The sequence below is a fragment of the Podarcis filfolensis genome (assembly GCF_964270895.1).
Source record: "Podarcis filfolensis genome assembly, chromosome: 7".
Taxonomy (NCBI): Eukaryota; Metazoa; Chordata; class Lepidosauria; order Squamata; family Lacertidae; genus Podarcis; species Podarcis filfolensis.
The window spans coordinates 30,235,625-30,254,782 of NC_139603.1; the positions used below are offsets into that span (position 1 = coordinate 30,235,625).

Below are 19,158 nucleotides of genomic sequence, written 5' to 3' on the forward strand. Positions count from 1 at the left end.
AAGTAGATAAATAGGTATCGCTCCGGCGGGAAGGTAAACGTCGTTTCCGTGCGCTGCTCTGGTTCGCCAGAAGCGGCTTAGTCATGCTGGCCACATGACCCAGAAGCTGTACGCTGGCTCCCTCGGCAAATAAAGCAATATGAGAGCCGCAACCCCAGAGTCGGTCATGACTGGACCTAATGGTCAGGGGTCCCTTTACCTTTACCATTGAGGTAATTTTAATCCATTTTAGTATTTTAGCTTTTGAATGTTTTAAAGTGTAGCGGTGATTTTTTGTGTGTGACTGTTTTATCTTTTTGTAAACCACTTTAAAGTTTTTTTTTTTGGTTTTTTGTTTGTTTACAATCAAGCAGTATATAATTTTTAGGAAACAAACAAACAAACACCCTTGGCCACTTCAGAAGTATGTGTGAAATTTCCCTGCAGCCACCCATGAAAATTTCACGGGCATTTTCTCTCCCCTTTAATAATTTTTAAATCAATTTCTTTTCTCATTAATTGATGGATAATGCAGAATAATTTTTAGCACAGTACTAATTTAAGGCTGATATCCAACATTAATTAGTAATCTTACTCTAAGGAAACCCACCCACTTAATGCTGCTTTTTAAAATTGTATTTCATAGTTTTATGATTTAATTGTTTATTTATGATGTCCTGTACAAGAAATGCTTCCCAGAGACCATTTTTATTAGATAATAATTACTTTGAAAGTGCTTTAGAGATACTAGCCTTAGAAATCTTGTATTTGCAGTATTTTCTCGTACATTTATTGTAATGTGTTCTATCCATAGAATTAAATACATATTTTAAACATGATATTATTATTTTGTACAGGACCTTTTAAAAAGCCCTTAATAATATTAATAGTTTTACAGTCATTTAACAGTAACAGGCAAACTTTTGCCAAAACATTGTAGCTATAATTGCACCTAGAAAAGACATGAGGTTATTTATTATATTTTATTTTGCTTTCAGATACGAACCCATAGCATTTAGTTTTGTTTGTAACAGTTCTGCTTCAACAGTGTCTCTTAAGATTGTGTCAGCAAGTTGTCAGGCATGCTCTTATTTCGCAAAACCCCCCTCGTAGATGTTTGTGACTTCTGCTGAAATGCAGCCATTTGTTTGTCTCCCAAGCTGTCTCTCTGGAGTTTGCCAAGCTGCCTGATACGGGATTGCATACACGGAGGTCCCTAGCTTTGCTAAACTAGGGTTGAAATTCTCCCTGCACACCGCGGGGTGGAGCTGATCCTCTCGGCTAACTTGGGACATTCCTCTTTCTGACACAGCACTGTGGTTAAACACTTAAAGAGCCTTCATTCCTTTTAGTGAGAGGGGATTTCCACTGGTGTTGTGTTTCCCCCTGGTTACTGCACCTTGAGCAAAGTTCACTGGGACAACTTACTGCTGGGCTGAATTCAGTTTCCTCTCATGTTGAAACAAATCTGGGTTTCACCTCTTTGTAATAAGAGCTTTCCGCTGGCTCTCTGCCCTTACTCCTCGTGAGCGTCTGTATCTGTCGCTCAGCTTGAGTAGCCGTACGGCCACAATGCATGAATCCCATGAATATGATTACCTCTGTGAGACTAGGCACCGATAGCCCCGTTTTATGTTTGAGGTGTAGGATTACTTAATCACTCAAATACTGGACACCAAAAAAATATACTGGAGCAGGAACCCAGGAGTCTGAACTTTTCCCTTGCCAATTATTAACATGTTATCAGTCATTTTCAGATCACAGTTAACACCAGCAGATGCGCTTTTAGGGTAGCACAACCGCACTGGGCGTCACGCTGCAGGGGGCTCCACGATGCTGTAGGATGGAGTGGGGGGACATGGAGGGCTGAATTTTAGCATTGCACGGGGCGCTGCTGAAATTTGAGAGCCCAAAGTAAGCCACTGACACCAGCCTGCAAAATGGAAAGGTCCCGCTTTATTTTTTTACTGTCTGTTCTATGTTCTTCCCCCTTTTCGAGAGCCAGTGTGATGTAGTGGTTAAGAGCAGCGGACTCGTAATCTGGTGAACCGGGTTCGCGTCTCCGCTCCTCCACATGCAGCTGCTGGGTGACCTTGGGCTAGTCACACTTCTCTGAAGTCTCTCAGCCCCACTCACCTCACAGGGTGTTTGTTGTGGGGGAGGAAGGGAAAGGAGAATGTTAGCCGCTTTGAGACTCCTTAGGGTAGTGATAAAGCGGGATATCAAATCCAAACTCTTCTCTTCTTCTTCCCTCATTCTTGCTCTAGAACGTGGATAGGGAACTTGTGACCTTCTAAGTGTTGTTGAACTCCAATTCCCATTAGCCCCAGCCAGCATGGCCAAGGGTCAGAGCTTTTAGTAGTACAGAAAAGAAAAACACTGGCAAGTGCAACTTGGTGGAGAATTGCAGGGATGAAGAGTGCTGTTGTGCTCAGCTTTTCCTGCTTGTGTGCTTCCCACAGGCATCTGGTTGAACACCATGAGACTAGGATGTTAGACTAGCAGGGCCTCTGGCCTGATCCAGCAGGCTCTTCTTACATTCATATTTTGCTAGTGAAAAAAGCTGTACCCGTTGCAATCTTTATTTTCTAGCCAGGTGTCAAAGATAGGAATCATTTCTCCTCCTTTGCACCTGATCATATGCGCCATCTAGGGTGACAAGGGCTCCCCAAAATTTTCAACCAGGGGGGCCAGCTCCCCCAAATCTGCAGCAGCCAGATGTGCATGCCGCACAACATATTTACCTTATTGCGCAGCCTGCGCAGTGTGCCCATGTCACTTGCACCCGCCCTGTGGTCTGCGTGTGACTAACGTCAGCACGTCATGCAACGTGTGCACATGGGGTGAGCACTGTGCACAAGGTGCACACATGACGTCAGCATATTGCTCGGCATGCTGACGTCATCCACGCACATCACCTCCCTTGTTCTCTTAGAATGGCAGTGGTGCCCAGCAAGTTCCTGTTGAAAAAAAGCCCTGCCTGTGTGACCACAAATAACAGCTTAAACAGGTTCTAGCATTCTAGAGAAGAATTTGGCACCTGTTGAAGACCTTTCTCATAGGGATAATCCTGGGCTTCTGTCACTGTTACTTTTAATATACTGTAGTTTAAAAAGGTTTTCATCAGATTGGTCACGTATTATATTGGTTTCTGTTTTGTATATTGCGTTGAGATTTTGGTATTTTTTATGATAAAATGCTAGCTCTTTTTTTCTTAAATAAAAAAGAAAAATGGGTCCCAGTGTTGTTGTTTTTATCCTATTCATAGCCTCCTTTCTCTTTAGTACATAGGAAGAAGGAATGGTTGAAGATTTCTACCTGCTACCGTTAAAGGAAAATATAAGGAGGCTTGCACCCCACAAGTGCCTTACTTTGACCACCAGGGAATGCTTGCTTACTTGAGCCAATGTAAGGACCAGCAAAATCATCTCTACTGCCTCAGAGATAAAATGCGGTAAGCCCTCTCCTTCCTTCTGAAGTGTTCATGGGAGGCAGGAGAACCTAACTCAGGCAGTACACCCTTTGGCCCAAATCCCTCTCCTCATGTGGTCTTCGTTCCCTTCCAAAGTGAAGGCAGGGGAGATGGGTAAACTTAGAAACATTGCACCAAATGTGGACTGCCTGTGTCTGAGCTGAAATTCCTCTTCCGCAGTGGTCCCCTTGGTAGTGAAGGGAGGAGAAGCCTTCGCCTCTTAAGTGATTGTGGGTAGGAGGAAGAACACAAAGAGCAGCATTTATCACAAGGTCACACTCTAGCCACTACAATAGTATGAGAGTAATGCCAGCTGTAGTAGCAATTGTCTTTCAAATGCTGATAAATATTGTTTTCACATGTTGTTTTGCACTGCTGTCTAACCCACTGGACAGCTGCATTGTTTTGTCTAGGCCCACAGATGTGTTTAGTGTATTATAGGATAAATTTCTGGCTATCCCAGCTCCCTCTCTTTAGATAATATGGTCATTTATTTTTATTTTTTATTGGGAAATGTCTGCTCTGTCTACACCTCCTGAAAGTAGATGACAGTGTCAGGAAGCTGCCACTGGTGCGTCCCCTCTTGAGTCACTGTTCTGTTCTCACCTCCACCCACACCTGTTCCTCTCTGTCATTTGCGGGGAAGTCCCAGCCTTCTGCCCAGACAGCAAAGTGGGTTTTAATTGGACAGAGGAATGGGACGGAATTTGACAGAGTGTTCTACTGGCGAATCGGAGTGTTCTGTTGGATGCCTTTTGTACCAGAAGCATACCTTGCATTCCACCAGCATACTGGGGCTTCCAGTAAGGCCTATGGGCAGTGTGAAACTCCCTCATCCCATTAGCGCAAGGATACCTGCTTGTGCAGCAGGCATTTCCCTCCATCTCTTCCCTCTGCAACCTTCCCAGATGTGCTTTAGAGCAGGCATAGGCAAACTCCGGCCCTCCAGATGTTCGGGACTACAATTCCCATCATCCCTAGCTAACAGGACCAGTAGTCAGGGATGATGGGAATTGTAGTCCCAAACATCTGGAGGGCCGGAGTTTGCATGTGCCTCCTTTAGAGGGTTGGGGGAACCCCAGAACGGATTTAGGGGTGGCGCTGGGGAAGGAGAGAGGAGGAAAGTCCTGTTGTGCAAGCAGATATCCTTGTGCTGACAAGAAGCTTACATAGTGCTACACTGGAGGCAAGACCTATGCCTCCTCAGGCACAGTAACTCAAGAATAGGTTTGCTCTGCATAAATCCAAGTACTTTGCCACAACTGAGATATGAATCAGGCCACCTTCCTTGCAAAATAAATAGTTTATACATGCCTGTTCTGTCGTTTAATATACTGAAAGGAGCAATCAAAGAATGCTGAATAAACATGTTGGACGGGAAAGCCTGCTGAGTCATCGTGACGAAACTATTTCTCTTCAGTTGTTGCGCAGGAAAGCATGTGATTTGATCGTCGCCATTGCTTTTTCTTCAGAACCAGGCACAACTGCGCTGATCTGAACAATGGTCAAAGCGATACCAAAGTATGCAGTGCTGAAATTAACAACCCATTCAAATTGCATGTGCCTTGTGCCAGAATATTATGGTCTTTGGTTTGACTATATACAGCATTTATTATCTCTACAGTTCATTACTTATTTGGTGTGAGTGGGGCCTGTTTCATTGGCATTTCCACCAAATGTGCCAACTTTAAGGAAGGCAAAAAATCATGCATGAATGAATGTAGGTTAGAACATTCTTTGTCAGATACGCACCACGCACTTGATGTGAGTTACATTGATTGGAGGAGTCTGATACTATCCTTTTGGTTGTGTCCCACCAGATTGCCTATACATGAATATTCATATTTGTATTCATATAGGAAAAGGTGGAATCCACTTAGAGTTTGCTTTTACTTAGCAACCAAGGAATCTCTTTCTTTTCAAAAATGTAAATGGTAACAGGAAAATAGCATGCATTTATAAACTAAATATATTGCAAAGAGTTGTTGGTGTCTTTTTTTAAAAAAAATCCGCTTTGAACTAATAATATGTAATTTGTAGTTTTTATATTCTGCATTATACTCTGCCCTGAAATCTACTCTGATGAAGGATTGGCTATAAATATGCCTAATATTTTTTTAAAAGAGTAAACAATTAGAGCATCAAAATGATATTGCTTTCAAGAATAAAAATTCTCCAGTCTTTAACAGGTTCTTCTTTACACACTCACTTCTTGCAAACCTTACATTTTTGCTTAATGTGTGATATTTGTCATAGTCAACTAATTCATTCCTTACATGCAGCCATTTTGGGATTCCTCCATTTTTTTGTATCTAAATTTATTAATTTATTTCATGCTGCAGGGCCTCAATTAACCTAAAGCAGGTGTAGGGAACCTTTGGCCCTCCAGATGTTGCCAAACTACAACTTCCATCATCCCAGATCATTGGCCCTGTTTGCCGAGGCTGATGGGAGCTGTAGTTCAGCAGCATCAGGGTAAGGAACCCATCTATCCAGATGTCGAATTACAACTCCATAATCCCTGGCCATTGCATGCTGGCTGGGGATAATGGGAGGGCCAACAGCATCTGTAGGGTCATAGGTTTCCCCTACCCATGTCCCTTTAGACAAAAAATGAAGGGTCTCCTTACTTCTTAAGATCTTCATTTTTAGGCAATGCCAGGATTTCTAGTAACCAGAGTTGTGAACAGTGCTATTTTTCAGGGGGAAAGGGTGCCAGAACTGACCATGAACACCTCCCTTGTTCTCTTAGAATGACATTGGCACCCACCTGAGAGGTGCCGGAACTGAGTTCCAGTGAGTTCTGGATGGAAAAAAGCTCTGATTGTGAACATTTGATTTGACCAAACTGAATTAAAACTTCAAATCTGCAGAGATGTGTGTGTGTGTGTGTGTGTGTGTGTGTGTTTGTGTGTTTTTACATATATGCATATACATCTTTGGAGTTCTGAAGCTTTATTTCAGATTGGTAAAACCAAATGTTTACAACTCAGGCTTAAAATCCTGACAATGCTAGTATATATATTATCCTGCCTGGTTTTTAAAAAGCACTTTGTTGTTGTTTAGTCATTTAGTCGTGTCCGACTCTTCGTGAGCCCATGGACCAGAGCATGCCAGGCACTCCTGTCTTCCACTGCCTCCCGCAGTTTGGTCAAACTCATGTTAGTAGCTCCGAGAACACTGTCCAATCATCTCGTCCTCTGTCGTCCCCTTCTCCTTGTGCCCTCAATCTTTCCCAGCATCAGGGTCTTTTCCAGGGAGTCTTCTCTTCTCATGAGGTGGCCAAAGCATTGTAGCCTCAGCTTCACAATCTGTCCTTCCAGTGAGCACTCAGGGCTGATTTCCTTTAAAAGTACTACTTTTTATCTATTTCCTGGATTTATTTTGTTAATGCACAGATTAATGCATTTTTGTGCTTTTGATACCGTATCATTTATGTTGAATTATTGGTGGGAAAAGTGAGAGGATGAGATAGTTATACATTATGGCAAAATCAACTTCTTGTCCCCAACTGTACCTTGAATAGACCTGCCCAGCCATGCGGAAAGGTTCATTTGCATACTTTGCCTTCTCTTCTAGGTGATTAGTTTGCTTTGTGCAAAATGCTTGATATTTTACTTATTAAAGAAAAGAAAGAGGGGAAGAAAGCCTTTCTATTTTTCCACAAACCGAAAGGCCATAATTTCCTCAGAGGTATATGAAAGCACAGGGTTTGGCACAGAGCCAGTATTTCAGATTATGGAAGGATTACCGATCTGCAGTGTTAACTATTTTGTGGAAATTGTTGCACGATCCTCTTCCCCAATATGGCTCTCATGCAATGGCTTCAGCAGGAGGCTAGTTTAGGAAAGTTGCCACTTCTTTTTATGGGAAGGCTCAAGTTTCATTTAATGGCAGGAAAATAAGATGATGGATATATTTTGCTGCTTAATTTCCACCTGCTTTTCTTTGCAGGCCTTTTCATGCCAGAAATAAGGTGGTAGTTATGAACCTCACTGTTATGTGCTGAGTTGAATAGGATCCAAAATGCAGCAGTCTGATTGGTCATAGAACAATAGGATTCAGAATGCAGCAGTCTGATTGGTCCACAGGAGCCACCCAATCCAGCTCCAGGTGGAAGTGAATCCGCAACCTGATTAGCCTACAGGAGAATCCTGGAATTAGCCACTCACATGGGGCCCATTGTGTAAATAATGTATATAAAGCAGACATTCTGGGAGAACTTCCATTCCTCCTCACCACTATGAGCTGAATAAAGAGCATGAAATCCACTCTCGACTCCAAGTATATTTCACTCACTATGGAAGATGGACTTGTTCTTTTGGACAACAGAGTTAAATAGCCGCAGACTCAGGTCCAGTAATCCTTTACCAAACTGGCAAATGGAGTGGGAGCAGGGCTTTTTGTTTTTTCAGCCAGAGCTCACCAGAACTCAGTTCCGGCACCTTTCAGGTGGGCACCATTGCCATTATAAAAACAAGAGAGGTGATCATGGTGAGTTCCGGCACCCCTTCTTCTAGAAAAATAGTACTGAGCAGGAGGATTGCAAAATGTCAATTTGGAAGGAAGGTGTGAGAGGTTCAGGGCAGGCAGGGACCGTGGGCAGCTGTGCTTGAAGTCAGACCATGAATGGAAGTTTCCCTACCCAGAATCACTGCTTAGTAGAGCTGTCATCAGGGCAGGACCTTGCGATTGGGCTCTTCTTAGCAGAATGAGCAAAAGGGCCCCCAAATACAGCACGGCTTTCTTTCATTTTATATGAAGCTAGAAAGGTATTATTTCTTACTTTTGTTTGTTTGCATTAGGAATATAGCTGTGGGTGTACCTGCCAAAAGAACGTGGGTGGCGCTGTGGGTTAAACCATAGAGCCTAGGACTTGCCGATCAGAAGGTCGGCGGTTCGAATCCCCATGATGGGGTGAGCTCCCGTTGCTTAGTCCCTGCTCCTGCCAACCTAGCAGTTTGAAAGCACGTCAAAGTGCAAATATATAAATAGGTACCGCTCCAGCTGGAAGGTAAATGGCGTTGTCGTGCGATGTTCTGGTTCGCCAGAAGCAGCTTAGTCATGCTGGCCACATGACCTGGCCGGCTCCCTCAGCCAGTAAAGCAAGATGAGCGCCGCAACCCCAGAGTCATCCGCGACTGGACCTAATGGTCAGGGGTCCCTTTACCTTTATGTACCTGCCAAGGAGTCTTCACATCCTCATTATGGGGACTTCTGTAAGAGCAATGTTTGCTAGCTCATGCCTTCAGAGTTTTCCCAACATTAATAACCCATAAGAAAACTTGTCATCCATGTCAGATAAAACAATCCCTTTATCTCCTACATCTGGTGAACTTTTTTATTTATTTCACAAGTGAAAAAGTTCGTAGTGTTGCATAAGAGCTGCAGGCATGAATATTTGATAGCCAGACCTCCCATAAGTGTAACAAATCTGATGTGCTGCTGGAAGCCATTAGGCATTCTGTTTACTCCGTAAGTGTACATTTTTAGAAATCTATTGAGAGTCACAGTCTAAAGAGATTTGAATTGGGGGATTTATTATGCGGCTGAGGTGGTGGATGTAAATTATCTACTTCCCCAGGAGTTTAGTGAGCACTTGCATCCACTCTATGTATTTCTAAACTTAATTAATGTTTTTCACATTGGCATCATTCTTGTAGCTGTGTGTTTTAATGAATTGCTACTGTACACCCTTCACTGGTGTGCATTTGTAAGTTGCATGAGTACAGCCATTCTGAGGGTGAAACCAGGAAGTATCAGCCCCACATCTTCTCATCTCCCCTTCCACCACCCACAACAATACGCAGTAAAACACCCAACATCAACACACTCCCAGTTTCCCTTTCTTACAAACAGCAGACCATGAAGCAACACAGGGGCAGGAAAACTCTCAGTACATCACAACTTACTAGGGAGAGAGACAGATAACATTATCTTCTCTTGCTTTTGGCCACCATCTCCCATTAACATCTCTGTTCCAGCTTGGGCTGCCACCATTCAATTAGGATGACACTGTTTGCAATGGTATAGAATTTTATAGGAAAGCACTTTTGTAGCTAAACGGCTTTGATAAATTTTGAACATCCTTGATGATCTGTGGAAAACAGCATGTACTTTTTAATTTTAATTTTCAGCCAGGTTTCCAAACCAATCCAAATTACGCTTGAGATCTGCATTGTTTCATACTCCAGAAATGATGTCTTTTTGGAAACCAGAGGCAAACCAGTATCATTAAATATGATTAAATATACCATATAGCCAATGTAAATTGAGTAAACTGGAAATGAATATTCTGTGGATGACATAATGGAACTCTAGACTTTACTTGTCGGTGATGTCGTTAAATCACTTAACTATTTACACACCATGCTTGATAATGGGAAAATATTTTAATACAATGAGTGATATCTGACAAAGTCGTACTCAAAGGAGGCGCACTGAAATCAACAGACTTCAGTTCGTCATGACTGGGGATGGAGAAGAAAGTCAATTCAATTCCCATTTAAAGCCAAATCTATCAAATCTGCACTTTCCAAAATAATATGAGAACTGAAATCCAGCCATACCCTCTGGATTCATACTTATCTGAATTTTGCAATGTAGTTCTCTAGCCAAGCAATGTTTCACAAAAGAATATTGGGGGAAGTGTGCCTAAAAATGAATATATTAGTAAACATAACATTAAAAATGTATTCTGTTAGGAGAAACTACAAGCAAGCAAAGGGCATGGTGCACAAGATTTTCTGTCCGCCGTAAGCTTCCCTTTCAACCTGAAAAATGTCTTAGGCTAAAATTCGCTGCAGCCCTAGAAACATAGCTGTCAAAGGTTACATATTTTCGTGAGTTCATGTAAGTTGTATCCTGCAGTTCCCTCTGCTGCTTTTAATTAACAGTTTATTAACTTAAAACATTTTCACGTGGTTATGAGCATAATTGCACAGTTAAAGCAATTGCTTGTGGTCCAACATCATTACTACAGTTATGGTATGAAACTGGCAGTTATGGATGTACAATAAGGAAAATTGTGGTTGCATAATATTCAACCTCTGTCCGAACCCCTGCACATGATCTTACTCTGCTGTGTGACCTACTGCTTTTCCATACACTTGTGGAAATTTCCAGCCATGGTAGAAGTTACTGTTACCCAATAGCACTTAGCTGTATTGGGAAAAGATGAGTTTGAATCGGGGATAAGTGCCCATCTCTCAGCATTCATGATTTCGATTTTCTAAGACCATTGGTTCATTTTGGGGGGTGGGGAGGGGACATGCATTGCAATGCCAGTTCTATACATGTGACATAATAAGGTCACAGAATGGTTGGTTAAGGTCTTTCCTCTCTGTCTAAAAAAACCCAAGCAAAATATAACTCTACAAAATGTTACAATCACGTGGAAAGTTGTATTAATGACTGTGGAACAGCCACTTCTGCCCCAACAGGTTAAGCTGTCCCACAGGATCCCGTTGATCGGAAATGTAAGAAGGGCTAGGTAACAGGTGCTCCTGTCCTGAGCACACCTAGAAGGGGCATCAAAGGTAATTTGACATATTAACAGCTATTAAGCCAGCATGTAGTCATGTCATCTTTTCACTATATTTTCAGTGTTTTCCAAGTGGCAGTAGATGAGCATTCAGAGAGGAGCTTTCTCAGAGGCTCGGGGAGCAATCCCATGGCAAGATCCACTGGGATGAGTAGCTTAGGATACAGCAGATTTCCATCTGACTTGGCTCAGCTGAGCTCAGCCAGTCCCCAACTCTGGCTCAGCTGAAGATATGGCAGTGTAACTTGTTCCTCCTGCTCAGCATTAGGTACCAACAGGAGTTGTTGCAGGAAAATTGTTTAGCCTGGCTTTATTCTATAAAAAAACTAGTGGCTGATTCTAAATAGTCATTACCAGCAGAGTTGAAAATGTCAGAAATTTTATTGGTCTGCTCATGAGACAATTTAAACATCGTGGGCACCAGGAATTTCTCCAAAAGCCAAACCAGTCCCCTACAAATACATGAACGTTCTAAGCATGCATACAGATATATAAGACAAGGGTGACGTAACATAAACACTTGTAGAAAATAGAGTTTTGTCTACTTGACCCCATTGTTTCTCATACAAAGCTGATCTCAGAATGCTGCTTTCTTCCTGCCCACAGATTCCTCTTCCTTGCTATTTCTGATACTGATTGGGTGGGTTGATTCAGCTTACACATTAAAATGAGCTTCCTAAAGCTCATTACTGTGATTAGTTCAGAGATACATAAAGGTAAAGCCGAGGGGAGAATTTAGCTCATTTTTTGGTTTTACTTAAGTTTTGACTTCCTAAATTTTCTACCTGCTGTATTTCCGCTAGGAATTTCCAGGTTTTTTTACTGCCTCGTCTGGTATGCTTGCTGCTGTTATGCAATCTGTTCTGTCCTTTGATTTCATTTTATTTTAAATTAAGGGATGGGTGGCAAATGTAGTTTCTTTTCCACTTCCCACTCACAGCTTCTAAATGAAACATAGGACTTAAGTTATGAACACTTTTTCTCTAAATTGATCTTATATGCTGAGTTCAATTTCTGATCATGTTTTAACCCACAGTGTTCCGTTGCTCCAGAAGCGGTTTAGTCATGCTGGCCACATGACCTGGAAAGTTGTCTGTGGACAAACACATCATGCCCTTTATTGATTCTAGCAGTTTCTATCAGGGTAAACCATATCATTTGGCAGAGGGAGGCAACTGCCTCGTGCGGCAGGTAATGTGGGGCAGGGGCAGCAGCCACCTGCCTGATTCTCCCATGTCCCCCAGCCATTCCCCCTCTCTTGTAGGATAGAACTGTATGAGCCACACAACCTGTCTTGCACCCCCTAACATAGGTGCAGCCAGGATTTATGTTGAGAGAGGCAGTAAACAACTTTTTTATATCCATTTCAAAACAATTGGCATGTCCTAGGTAGGCTGATGGTTGGAGTTAGAACACCAGTGATAGCCAGGAAACTACACTGTAATGAAATAAAACACTGGTTCACAACAAACATTAGCTATGAGCTCTGCACTGATCCAAATTGTGAACTTGAATAAACTGAACTATATCATCAGCTGAGGTCTGAGGGTTTTTTGCAGTATAAATAGGCTGTGAGAAACTTACAGTCATTTCTAGACAAGCCCTGTAGGTGCACACGCTTAAGAGAAAATGCCAAAAACTATGATAAACTTCCAGAACCAAGCTATCTGTGACATGATTGGTCATTTCATGGAAGCCATGCCCATCGCTTAGTTGGGTTGTCAGTTGTGTCACTAGAATGTGCCACACCATCATTTTAGTGACCTAAGAGAGCATTTCAAATATTCTGATTATTTCTACTTTTAGTTAAGCATTTTTATTTATTGATTTGGAGGGGGACAGCTGCCTCCCCTGCCCCGTGGCTACGACCATGCCCAGCGACATAGCTAGCCACTTGGGCGCCCGGGGCGGTCCGCATGCCTGGGAGCAGGGCGAGCCACCCACTGGGAAAGGCGACCTAAGGCAGGTCCCATGGAGTCTGCCCGCTGCCTCCCCCTCACCACAGAGCCTGCAGGCACCTGAGCCACCGCATCACTCCCAGGAGAGACGTGTGGCTCAGGTGCGCTGCAAGCCCCACAGTAAGTGAAGCCCCCTGGGTGAGTGACACCCAGTGTGCCCCCCTGCCCCTTAGCTATGTCTCTGACCATGCCCCCTAAGTAACATGCTTCACACAGGTGTGCTGGATGATGCTACCCATAGAATGTATATGTGGGCAATGTACCGGGCAAGGAATCACCATCTAGTCCTTTGCCTCAGGCAGCAAAATGTCATGGGCCGGCCCTGGCTTCTATGGGAAGCCTTCTTGTATTCTGGTAGCCAAACTAGTTCAGGAATGTCTAGCCAGTCTACAGGGAGTGCTTACAGTAGATAGAAAGTGGGGCATTGCTTCCTGCTTCTTTGACTGCCCACTTTGCTGTGGCTGCACAATTTTCTGCAACTCAGTAGCTAAGGTGGGGAGGTGGGTTTGGCATTGGTGAAAGTTTATTACACATTTCCCCTATTGACTTAAGAGGGGCACTGCCTGTCTGTTAACAGAACTAGAGAGCCAATCTAACTTCAAAAAAAAGGTGTGTGTGTGTGTGTGTGTGTGTGTGTGTGTAAGAAATTACTTACGTACTATATTTGTATGGCTGCCCAGTAATGTGTTTTCTAGGCAGTTCACCCAAGCTAAAAGTATAAAATAGAATGAGAGATAACCAACATGATGTGAGTGGAAGTCCACTCATGAAATGGGGTTTCCGCTCCAGAAGGCCCTCTAGAACAGGTTTTGGGAGATCACATGGGAGATTAAAGACAGGGAGGAAAGAAAAGGGAAGCCTCAATCTGTTTGCAGGCTGTTCTGCTTGCAGGTGAGTATCAGCCATTATTAAAAATACAATGCAAAACAATAAAAGGTGTGCATAGCGGAGCGCTGAATCAGATTCAGAAGCCTAAAGGGCAAGGATGGTGGGGTTGATCTGTGTCCGTTACAATGCTTAGTGTATTACTGGTGTAGTAACAAATGTTAGGTGTAATAAAACTGTCAGGGTACTAAATCATTGCAATAAATTAACAGTTAGGGAGAAAGGGATGCAAAGATGGTCTGAAATGAAATCATACACTTGTACGGTGCTTTAATACTCCCCCTCTCTATTTAATTGAAGACCAGCTAGCAGCTTTATAACACAAACTGGGGGAAATGGCACAAACATGCAGGCTCAACCCTTCAAAACAGCTTATTACCACTTTCTGACAGACCACAGCAAGACACCCATTTAGGGCCTGCATTTCACTTTGAGAGAGATAGGCTGCAAACCTTTTCATTTCTAACATTTAATTTTGTAACAGGAAACATACATTTTCTCTGCATGTCTGGCATTTCACAAGGAGCGTTTACTAAAAAATTGCCTTATGTTTTCCATTATCACAACTATGTTAAGTGCCCGACTAATGAAAATTACAAATATGGTAGAAGAGTCTAGCCATTTTTCCCCTGCCCCTGCTACAGCTTTAAAATCATTGTCCTTGTTCACATGCAGAAGAAAAATCAATGCTGTGACAAACAGATTTTAATCTTGATGGGTTACTGAAGTCACAAGATTTCTATGGAATTGATTGGGGCTTTTCTGTGAGTTGCTCAATGATTTTATCTTCCGGCACTTGATGAGTTTGTCTGGTCAAGAGATGAAAGCAAAGTATAGCATTAAAACACTGTTTTAAGCTAATGCCACACAATGATTTTTCTAAAAAATTCATGGGGGAAATATATCTAAATTGTTCCTGTCATAGCAATATTTGGGCATCCCAGCTCTCCTCTATCTGACACATTATCATCTCAATACTATAGCTTACTAATGTTTTTGGTACGGACTGTGGATGATTGGACTGGATACATTCTGAGTGCACTGAAATGCTACAAAACCTGCTGAGGAACCTGTCGATTGAGTAACTTGAACAAACAAAAGCCAGACAAATGCCATGGCTAAAAAGTACAGTAAGTTGTGTTAGATGCTATATGGGCATGAATACAGACAGAAATGTGAGCTTTTGAACGGAAAAGCTGAAGTTCAGAGGAATTCTAGTTTATAGACCTTGAGAAATCAGTGGAGGTCTGAGAGATAAAATATAAAACACTGGAAAACAAGAAATGTGAATTCCACACACATGACTGAATTTCAACAGGGGAAAATGATGCTGTGTAGGGTCTTGAGTTTTTTAAACAGGCCATTAATATTAAAGGAATACAAATGTATATTTTAATGTAATGCTTGGGTCTACTTCATTCTTAGGGCATCAGATGTTCCATAAACTGTGGGACTGGGGTCAAGAGTAGGTTGGTCTGTGTTGTAAACATAGTTTTTGATGAGATGCCTTCAGGCTTGGGCACACACAAATGTAATCTCTGAGATAGTTCACATACACACTTCTCTTACTAACTGCAACATCAAGAGGTGACTTCCACATACACTTGTCACTGTGAAGCTAACACTGCAGACAGAAGTTTTGAGTATCAGCTGATGCCACCTTCCCTGTGACACGGGCAATCGAGTGATGATACATTTGTGTGTGAATCAGCCCTGAGATTCAATGTGCCTGACCTAATTTCATAATTAATTCAAAATCCTAGATTGATTTTCTGGATCAAGAAGATTAATCTGAGATGCCAAATTAATTATAAATCAACCTGCCTGTTGCACTCATCTCTAAATTTGTTGCTGGGGGGAAAACAATCCTTCAGAGATCCAGTGCATCCATTGAGGCTGTGAATGCTGTATGGCTGGTGGTTATGTTTCATAGGAATGTCTTCAATATTGTTTCTGACGTTATAGTAAAGTGCAACACAGCTACCCGCATTCCAATGCTTGTGTACTTTTTAATGTTGCATTTCCATTTTAAAAGATCCTTAGGTCAAGAGTGGCTGGGGGAACCCAACCAGATGAGTGGGGTGTAAACAATAAAATTATTATTATTATTATAGGTGGTGAGTGTTTTCATACAGTACTGCTTAAGGATGGAGCACTTATGCAGCGCCCGATAGCAGCTCCTTGCGCTGACTCTAAACCTCTGCTGCCCTGAGAGCCAGTGTGGTGTAGTGGTTAAGAGCGGTAGTCTCGTAATCTGGGGGACCGGGTTCGCGTCTCCGCTCCTCCACATGCAGCTGCTGGGTGACTTTGGGCCAGTCACACTTCTTTGAAGTCTCTCAGCCCCACTCACCTCACAGAGTGTTTGTTGTGGGGGAGGATGGGAGAATGTTGGCCGCTTTGGGACTCCTGAAGGGGAGTGAAAGGCGGGATATCAAATCCAAACTCTTCTGCAGGATATCTTCAGGAGAAGAAAAGACTAAGGAGTAAAACCTACACAAATCTGATGTGGAGTCCCTCATTCCAGCAACTCCTGCAGCCAAGCTGGTGCCAAACGTCTTGCTCTGCTTTCCTTTGGACCACCTCAATGAGGTCTTGTCATCTGGGCAGCCCAGGACCTCTATACACACTGCCCAAGCTTGTGTCCTGGGGAGGTCATTTTGGTGCTGCTAACACAGCAGTTTGACTTCACCCCCAGAGGCACACTCCATTGTCTCTCGAGACCAACAAATGCCAGCAACAACAATCTCTGCTTTCTCGACATCATGTGTAATAATATGCACCTCTATCCTGTCCCCTTGTCTTTCCCCCTAAACAATAACCTCCAAATGCTGTAACCTCATGTTTTCCCCGCCTCCAGTCTCAAAGCTGCCTAACACGATGAAGCTTACCCTCAGTGCTATAATACTTCAAAAAATGTGAGTGGAAGTATTTTTCAAATCGTATGTCTAGAGCAATCCTAATCTACTTTATTCATGTGAAGGCCTTGAGAAATCTCTTGAGCCTCTTGAATAAATGGAATTATGTTGTAGAACTCATTCTTTACTTTTGAGATTTACAATTATCAGTGTATAAAATGTTCCCCAACAAAACAGAAAAGAGCATGACTAGACTGAGGCCTATTTTCCCCCACCCAACCCGCCTCCTGCCTGATTACCGTAATGAGAATAGAAGCATACTCCCTGGCTGCTCCACCACCCTGTCACTGGGGCTGCTCTCCCTGCCTTCTATGCATTGGGGCTGAACCTCTGCAGCAGGAAGCCTGTTCTATTTGTGGGGGCTCCCTGTACCATTCAGAACCCTGGAAGATGGGTTCTGAATTGCAAGGGGGGCCTGCGTAAGTAGAAAGGGCTCGCTCCTGCAGAAGTTGGGACTGAGCATGCAGAGGGCTGCAGGCATGCCAGCTGTAATGTGATGAGCGACAGGTTATCACATGAGGTGGAGCACCTGAAAAGGGCTTAGCTCAAGAGAGAAAGAATACAGCAGTCTGTATGATTAATGCAAACACTGAGCTGGGTCTTGCACAAAGGGAAGAGCTTGGCTCTCTATGCAGGGACAAAAACAGACCTTTATGGTTCTGATTGGGCCCATTTATTGATGGCAACAGGTTGCTTAATTGTACAGTATCAGGAAAATTCAGTCAGTCCAAAATACCAGAGAATAAGTGTTGAGATGTTATGGGATGTCTGAAACTGACAGATTTTATTCTACCCATCTAGGTAAACCTATACTCCTATATAGAGAAGGTACAATTAAGATGGGGTTTTTTTCAGGATTGGAGCAGACACAAAAGCATAACCAGGAACAGTTCGGTAAGTTAGTATAAAACCATTTTAAACAGAAGCATTTTCAAAAATCAACACCTAAAATATTTTAAGTAAAAGCAATCTGGAAGAGATGAGTTTTGGTGGTCCATTTAGGCTTATATAGAAGAGGCCGGCACAATTCAGCAGGGAGGGAATTCCAAAGTCGGGGTGGAGTGGGAGATCACCACTAAAAAATACCTTGCCTCTTGTGCCTACCAACCAACATAACCAATCGTATTGGTGGGTCCACAAGCAGGGATTTCAAAGTTGTTCTTAATGTACGAGCAGACTCATATGAAGGAATCCTTCAGGTGACTAACCCTAAATTGTAGAGGGTTTTAAAGGTAACACCAGCATGCATGCATTAACCAGAGATAATCTGGTACATATCCACTTTTATTTATAATAACTATATATATAATTAATTTACAGTGCAATCCTAACCATTTCTACTCAGAAACTAGTCAGGAACGGCTATGGAAGCTCAGTAGTAGAACATTACTCTGCATGCAGAAAATCACACTTCTCTAGAGAGGGGTGTGAGAGAACCTTCTGAAATCTTGGGAATCACTGCAAGTTATTGTAGGAAGTTGCCTTAGACTGAGTCAGACCATTTGTCTATCTAGCTCAATATTGTCCACAACAGAATGGTCTTTAACTGGTGGCTTGATCCAAGGTGGGTTGCAACAGGAGTGCTACCATCATGCAAATACATGGGGAAAGATTCAGAAATGCATGTTAGGTTCAAGAGTGGGTCCTTGGAAAAGGTCGAAAATACTTGTTCTACAGTGACTAGCAGTGATTCACCAAGATTTCATTTGGCCCAAACTAGTATAGTGTTATGAGTTTGTGGGGTGCCTGGACCCCGCTTCTAATTCCTGGGTGCAAGATGCTGGATTTAGCATGTTAAAATACAAGCCAGGAGCCAGCCTGGCACTGGTCTCTGTGCCAGAGAGCAAGTGGGGAGAGGGCCTCCCTTAACTCAGAATAACCTAGAAAGACAAAGGCCTTTGAAGTGGAGTTTTAGAGTTGGCAGGAGAGTAGTAGTCCCTAGGATCACAGTCGAGGATGATGGGGGCTGGAGGAAAAATAGTGGCAGTCTGTTAAACGCAGCAAGCTGGAGAGGGGAACTAGAGCACAATGTGAACTGCCTGCTTGAATTGGAGGTTGCAGCAATGGGAGACACAGGACCCTCTTGGAGTGTGATGCTTTGAACCCCTCCATTGTAGGCTCAGGCTGTATACATGTGTAAATAAACCATGTATCCTAAAGACAACAGAGCATCCACTGTGTCTCATTTCCAAAAAAACACAGACCCTGGGTAAGCAGCTGGAACCCCTGGAATCTAGGCCCTCAGAGATTGGGGTGGCATAAATAAATCACATTATGCCATGCAAAATCTGTGTGGGGAGGTGGGGCAGAATAAAAGTTTGAAATAAATTATCCCTTTATTGGCTTTAGGTGCTGTTAGGTGCCTTGGCCATTTTACAGAATGATAGGATAAAATATTTTAAGCAA

At 42.8% G+C, this 19,158-nt stretch overlaps 1 long non-coding RNA gene across 3 annotated transcripts; it reads left to right on the forward strand.

The window, feature by feature from the left end:
• Positions 1-213: 213 nt before the first annotated feature.
• LOC310767229 lies at positions 214-18,916 on the forward strand. Of its 3 annotated transcripts, none has more exons than XR_014550773.1 (5): positions 214-1,893; positions 3,264-3,433; positions 10,156-10,303; positions 14,513-14,967; positions 16,291-18,916. It is a non-coding gene; the product is annotated as an uncharacterized lncRNA (long non-coding RNA). The 3 variants fall into 3 exon arrangements; XR_014550774.1 differs by having other exon boundaries at positions 14,513-14,601; XR_014550775.1 differs by lacking the exons at positions 10,156-10,303; positions 14,513-14,967.
• Positions 18,917-19,158: the final 242 nt, after the last annotated feature.